Here is a 7,554-nt window from a genome sequence, read left to right as displayed (position 1 = left end):
TATATGTGTGTTATTTAATATATATACATATAATGATTACACAGCTCCACAAAAAAAAATGAAAGTATTTTCCCCGATATCTGACTGTATGTTCTTTATGTTTTTGAGGTCGCTGAATCCGAATCCGGGGTCCGTTTGACTCCATCACGTCAGGGTTAAGGGCATTTGAAGGTCAAATTGCGAATCGACCCGTTAAAAAATTTTTAAAAAATTTATAATATATTTTTGGGATTCCTGATTCCAAATCCAATCTTTTTTGAACCTCAACATGTCAGAATCAAGGTCAAACGGAGGTCAAATCATTCAAATCGGATGATACAATATTTTTGACTCCAGATTCTGAAAGAGCGGAAAATTTTACGTCCGAATACGTAGTAACTTTTTTTTTAAACCGACTTCTGTAGGTCGCGTTGCGGTTATCCAAAATAAGACTTGGATATCTAGTTTTGGCCGGAACATTGAACGCAGATTAGAATTCTGGTTCTTTAGACAGTTGATCTTCATGTTTTTTGAGTCACTGATCACGAAGCTAGTCCTTTTTACTACATCGTAATGTCCGTTTAATTTAATGTCCGTTTGTGATAACGGACTTGCTTTTGTTCAAACGATCTACGTAATGGTTTTCTTTTAGGTGTTACTGGAACTGTTTCTATATCTCGTATTAAATTCCAGCAGTAGTCTGCCATCATATTTATACCCCATGTTCCTTAATAGCGCTTTTCCATATCTTTCATGTCTTGATGACATCTCTCTCCATGCTCTTCACTGAAATCACCTAATTTTTCTGGAAAGAAATCGAGATGAGAGTGTACAAAATGTAATTTGATGCTCATATTACATCCTAAATTCTTATAGTTTTCAATCATAACACCTACTAGTTTTTTCTAGATATCCAAGTCTTATTTTGGATAATCACAACGCGACCTACAGAAGTCGGTTTAAAAAAAAAGTTACTACGTATTCGGACGTAAAATTTCCCGCTCTTTCAGAATCTGGAGTCAAAAATATTGTATCATCCGATTTGAATGATTTGACCTCCGTTTGACCTTGATCCTGACATGTTGAGGTTCAAAAAAGATTGGATTTAGAATCAGGAATCCCAAAAATATATTATAAATTTTTTTTAAATTTTTTAATGGGTCGATTCGCAATTTGACCTTCAAATGCCCTTAACCCTGAATTGATGGAGTCAAACGGACCCCGGATTCGGATTCAGCGACCTCAAAAACATAAAGAACATACAGTCAGATATCGGGGAAAATACTTTCATTTTTTTTTGTGGAGCTGTGTTATTATTATTATTATTTTTTTTTACAAGGAGTTGCGGAATCCTTTATGCGGATTCCCTTTAATCTTGCTGACTGAGGGGTTATGTGGGACTCCCCGAAAAAAAACGGGCTTACCCACTCCTTCTCCGCCATCTCCTTGATGTCCTTCCCCCAGCCAGAGACTATGTTCATATTACTTCTGACTAGAGGTTGTGTCTGTGTTGGTCCGTTCGTGTCGTTCTTCCATATTTCGTTACGTCGCGTCACTTCGTCTACTCTGTCATCTGTCATCTGTCAGGCAGTCGTCCGCGTTCTTACGTCTCAGTATAGTTTCCGTATAGGTAGCGACTAAGCGCGACCATTCGGGTTCACGCAGCATCACGGCCACAATGTTATCGGGGGTGATGTTGCCGACCGTTCCTTACAATTCCTGTCTGAGTCTTGTCCAGCGGTCACACGCGAAAACCGTGTGTTTCGCGTCGTCTCGTTCGTGTCCACAGTACTTACAGTCGGGTGTTCGTACTCTGTTCATATTGTAAAGGTACCATCGGAAGTACCCGTGGCCCGTCAAGAGCTGGCTGACGTAGAAATTTACATCACCAAATTTCCTTTCGAGCCACAGCCTCAAGTCTCGTATCAGTCGTCTTGTCCAGTTACCACCTCGTTCCTCTGTCTATCGGCCTTGCCATATGTCAATTGTCCTGTCACGCTCAGCGATTGCCGCGTTCTTCCGTCCTATGTCCGCGCTGCTCCTATAGATCCTTTAAAGGCCAGAATATCCATGGGTATTGCACCAGCCACCATCAAAATATCTACGCAGAGGCTGTTCGGTAGGAGCAAGCGATTCGCAGTGCATCCTGTTTCTGTACCATCATCATCGTCTTACAGTATTTCTTTTTCTACAGGGAGTCTGCCCATATTTCCGCACCGTATAGAAGGATCGAGTGAGCTATCGCCATTAACAGTCGTCGTTTCCCCGATCTCGGTCCCGTCGTATTTGCCATCAGGCGTCTCAAGAATGCTATCCTCTCTGCCGCTTTCCGGGTTGTTTTCTGTATATGAGGCCAGAAGTTTATCTTCGTATCAAGGGTTACCCCAAGGTACTTGACTTCCTTCTTGATCTCCTCTCGCATGTCCCCACCCTCATGTGCAGTATCGTCTGTATGCGTCTTCTCGTGAGAAACATCTGTTCCGTTTTTCTTTTGTGAGCTGTAGTCCGTGGTCTGTCATCCATCGTCCGACTGGTCTCATGGTCTGGTTCAACGCTAGTTGCTTTAGTACGGGGGACCTCCCTCTCCGTAACTACCGCCGCCACGTCATCAGCGTAGGCGACGAGGGTCACTCCGAGCGGCATCCCAAGCCGAAGCAAGCTATCGTTTAAGCCATTCCAGAAGACAGGTCCCAGTATCGACCCCTGTGCTACCCCAGCGGTTACCTGTCTCGTTACTTGTCCTTCGATCATCTCGTACGTTATCCGTCTGTTTTTTAGGTAATCCTCCACAACCCGAAGTAGATATGGTGGGATCCCGAAGTTGCTTTTCAGCGCCTCCAAGATATCCCCCCACCTGGTCAAGTTGAAAGTATTCCTAATGTCGAGCATCGTCAGCAACACTATAGGAACGCGCCGCGTGGCAGTGTCTGTCTAGTTCCAGGAAAGAGTCAACTACCTTTTTCGATCGCTCCAATCGTCAATCGACCCCTCCTGAAACCGAACTGCAAGTCTGATAAATCCTCTCCGGTGTGTATCGCGTCCATCAGTTTCGGTCTCAGTAATTGTTCAAAGAGTTTACCAGTCGTGTCAAGTAAACTCAACGGTCGGTAAGCCGAAGCCGTGCCATGATCGCTCCTAACATTTGGAATAAAAACGAGCCTGGCCACCTTCTACCGATCCCTAAACGTTTCTGTCGTCAAGCACGTGTTGTACAGGTCTAAGAGTATTTCCGGCCATACACGAGCCACAAGCCGGAGGATATCGATCGATACTTCGTCCGGTTCCAGTGCCTTACCCGTCTTCATCGCATTCGTTGCTCTGATGAGCTCTTTAGCGGCAAAGGCGGGGGGCATTTGTGTGTCCACGACATTCATCACGTTTGTCCTAATCGGGTGCGTCGAAAACAATCCGTCAACTATCCGTCCTGCTATTTCGGCATCTTTAAGTTCCGGTGAAACTCGGGCCCCTAGTTTCCCGGTCACGATCTTGTAGCCGGTTCCCCAGGGATCCTCGTTCACCTCCTCGTACAGCTTCCTCCAGCATCGCGTCTTGCTGTCCCATATTGCTTTCGTCAGCGTCTTCCGTGCTGTTTTGTATATGTCTTGGAGGTTTTCCCTTTTGGGTCCGCCCCCTGCCCTTGTCACTCGTCGCCGATTTGTCAGGCATATCCTTCGTAGCTCGGCTATCTCATTCGTCCACCCGTATTGTGGTTGTCTTTGTTGTATCTGTCTACGTTTTGGCATTGTGCTTTTACACAAGAATTCTATTAATTTCGCCGTCTCGTCTGTCAGTCTTTCCGCTCTTTACCGGCCCATCAGTCCGGGGGTAATTCTCTCCCCTAGAGCCGGTGCTGCCATTAGCTCTTCCAAAAATTTTTATCCGTCGAGCTTACGTAGATTCTACCGCGAAGGGTTGGTGGGTTCTTGTTTCTCTTATTCCCGTCCGTCCCACCACTTCGGAGACGATGTACTAGTGATCACTGGCTGTGTAGTCTTCGATCACCCGTCATCCCCTCAGCCGTGGCAGGATTCTGTCTGATGTCATCGTGACGTCGGGGATAGAGTCCCCGACACCTGAACGTCTATACGTCGGCGTATGTCCCGTATTTACTACTGCTAGATCGAGCTTTGCGGCCATTTCCGGCAGTAGTCGTCCGCGTCGATTCGTGTCGTTCATTCCCCACTCGGTCGCCCTCGCGTTAAAATCCCCCGCAACGATGACATCCCCGGGCAGGTCCCTAATCCTGCCTTTGCCGCTGAGGAGCTCATCATACCAACGAATGCGATGAAGACGGGTATGACACTGGGACCGGACGACGTATCGTCCGAGATCCTCCGGCTTGTTGCTCCTCTATGGCTGGAGATACTCCTCGACCTGTACAGCAAGTGCTTGACGACAGGAACATTCAGCGACCGGTGGAAGGTGGCAAGGCTTGTTTTTATACCAAAAGGTAGGAGCGATCTTGGCACGCCTTCGGCTTACCGACCGTTGAGTTTATTTGACGCGAATCTTAATCTCTGAACAATTAATGAGACCGAAATTGATGGACGCGATACACACCGGAGGGGGTTTATCACATTTATAGTTCGGTTTCAGGAGGAGTCGATCGACGATTGGAGCGATCTAAAAGGTGGTCGACTCTTTCTTGAACTAGACAGACACTGCCACGCAGCGCGACCTATAGAGTTGCTGGCGACGCTCGACATTAGGAATGCTTTTAACTCGGCCAGGTGAAAGGATATCTTGGAGGCTGAAAAGCAACTTCGGGATCCCACCATACGTGCTTCGGGTTGTGGAGGATTACCAAAAAAACAGACGGATAACGTACGAGACGATCGAAGGACAAGTAACGAGACAGGTCACCGCTGGGGTGGCACAGGGGTCGATACTGGGACCTAACTTCTGGAACGTACCTTCACAATATGAACAGAGTACGAACACCCGACTGTAAGTACTGTGGACACGAACGAGACGACGCGAAACACACGGTTTTCGCGTGTGACCGCTGGACAAGACTCAGACAGGAATTGTAAGGAACGGTCGGCAACATCACCCCCGATAACATTGTGGCCGTGATGCTGCGTGAACCCGAATTGTGGCGCTTAATCGCTACCTATACGGAAACTATACTAAGACGTAAGAACGCGGACAACGGCCTGACAGATGACAGAGCAGACGAAGTGACGCGACGTAACGAAATATGGAAGAACGACACGAACGGACCAACACAGACACAACCTCTAGTCAGAAGTAATATGAACATAGTCTCTGGCTGGGGGAAGGACATCAAGGAAATGGCGGTTTAGTGGGTAGGCCTGTTTTTTTTCGGGGAGTCCCACATAGCCTCTCAGTCAGCAATACTAAGGGGAATCCGCAAAAAGGATTCTGTAACTCCTTGTAAAAAAAAAATTATTAATTTATTTATTATTAATTAATTTATTATCAATTTATTATTATTAATTTATTATTAATGTGTTATTATTAATTATTTTTAAATATTATTAGTTCATGAATTAGTGGAGCAGAGGGGGCGGTAATAGCAAATATTGTTTTTTCTTAAATAAAAAATTGTTTTATTGATAAAATAAATTGATAAAATTAAATTTTATTAATAAAAATTAAATTATATAATTTATATATATATATTTATAATGAGTCTTCATCGGCGTCCAACAGCATCGTCGTTGTTTCATCCAACTCGTATAAAATTTTACTTCTTTTGTGGGGAGCGAGCAGTGGCGATGTGCTGCTTCTTTTTGGAGGGCTGTCGTTGTCAAACAGCCGTCTCACTATACCTGCTCGAAAAAAATATTGAAATTCTTTTCAGTTAATAAATAAAATAAAATATTTATTATATACCTTTATATATACCTTTATATACACCTCTGAATAATTCTTCCATCTTTATGCGGTAACTTCATCGACTACCGGCACACGTAGGCGATTCTATCCATGGCACAGCTTTGTTCGCGTCGTGGTGATTGGCCTTGGGCTGACAAGACGATGCATGGTATTGGTGGAGTGACTAGGTTGATATGCACGATTCCTCCTAGGTTTCGGTTGGTGCATCTCGCACACAATCTCGCAATCAGATCTGTAAAAAAGTATAATATAAAGTATTATATATATACACACATACACACACTTCCACGTCTGGTGATAGTTCCATACATTCCGGTAAAGAACGCGGTGATTGATGTGGACTGCTGGAAATTAAAAATAAATAATTAATAATTACATATACATATATATATATATATATATATATATATATATATATATATATATATATATATATATATATATATATTTCAACGATTACCGAAAATCGTTCGACTCGCGTGGGTTAATAAGCGGCTGAGCGGAATAGCCGCGATCGGTTCGAGAGAGAGAGAGGGCGCGCAGGGGCAATGACCGGGAGGGGAGAGTTCAGTAGGCAGTATGACTGTGTCACTCAGTCTGTCTACGTCGAGCTAATTTTTTCGAGCCGTCAACGCGTTTTGGCAGTCGTGCGAGAAAGGAAGTTTTCCCGAGTGGTGCAGACATTGTGTTCGTTGTGTTGCGAGCTAGAGCAGAGGGTGCAGCAGATAATTGGTGATAAGTGAGCGAGTGGTGCGCGCACTGGTAAACGTGCGCGGTTGGAGTCGCCTCAGCAGCAACTACTACAGCAGCAACACCAACAGCAACAGCAATAACAGCGGCAGTGCAGCGAGCGGCGGAGCAGCTAATTAGCGACTCGTGCATCGTATACGGTTGGCCACCGTATCCCCATCAGTCTCGCGGTAGGTGTACCATCCCCTATTTTGTTGTAGCGTGCGATCCCGCGCAGCGTGCGCGAAGAAATTATTTATAGCGTGCGAGCGGTTAGTTCGCGTCGGTCGCGATTCTCTCTCTCTCTCCCACCCAGGCGTATTGTCAGTTGTATTTGCGTGCGCAAGACTCTCGGCAAATTCCCCGTGTATCAGATTTAATCTAATAAAGCGATCAATAGTTATTACTAAATCGTGTCATCGTTTTGTCTTTCCTTTGTCCGGAGTTCGCGTTTGTTGACGTTCGATTCGAATAAGCCGGTAGCGTAGCACGGATCACGCGGATATCGGTAGAAACGAATCGCCAACCAAGTTTCCAGCAGCGGCCGTAGGAGCGCTGCTAAGCAAGAGCGACAGCGCCGCCAAGTGGCGAGTTGGGGAACCCAACTCGGATTGGCGAGGAGACTCTGCGCAGGCGCACTCCCGGACAAGGTAGGTTGACGTGCTTTCGGCACGTAGATAACAAGGCGTCGTTGACCGAGATAATAAATAGGTTTAATAGGTTAAACGGCAGCCTGTTACAATATATATATATATATATTAACGGATCGCCAGTTTCTGGTCCAACATTTTTCTGGGTTTGGGCATATATGGATTGCTTTTCTCTGGGATCCCCACAAAACATAAAGGTTTTTTTCTAGCATGCCTAGAAAGTTGTTTAATGTGTTTCTGGTCTTTGTTGGTTAATAACGCGAATACTATTTTTAACCTGTACTAGGTTTGTGTACTGTAATAATAACTTAATTGTCATTCTTATATTTTTAAC

Source organism: Phymastichus coffea, unplaced genomic scaffold (assembly GCF_024137745.1).
Source record: "Phymastichus coffea isolate CEN01 unplaced genomic scaffold, Cenicafe_Pcof_1.1 PCOF00030, whole genome shotgun sequence".
Classification (NCBI taxonomy): Eukaryota; Metazoa; Arthropoda; class Insecta; order Hymenoptera; family Eulophidae; genus Phymastichus; species Phymastichus coffea.
This window is presented reverse-complemented; position numbering follows the sequence as displayed.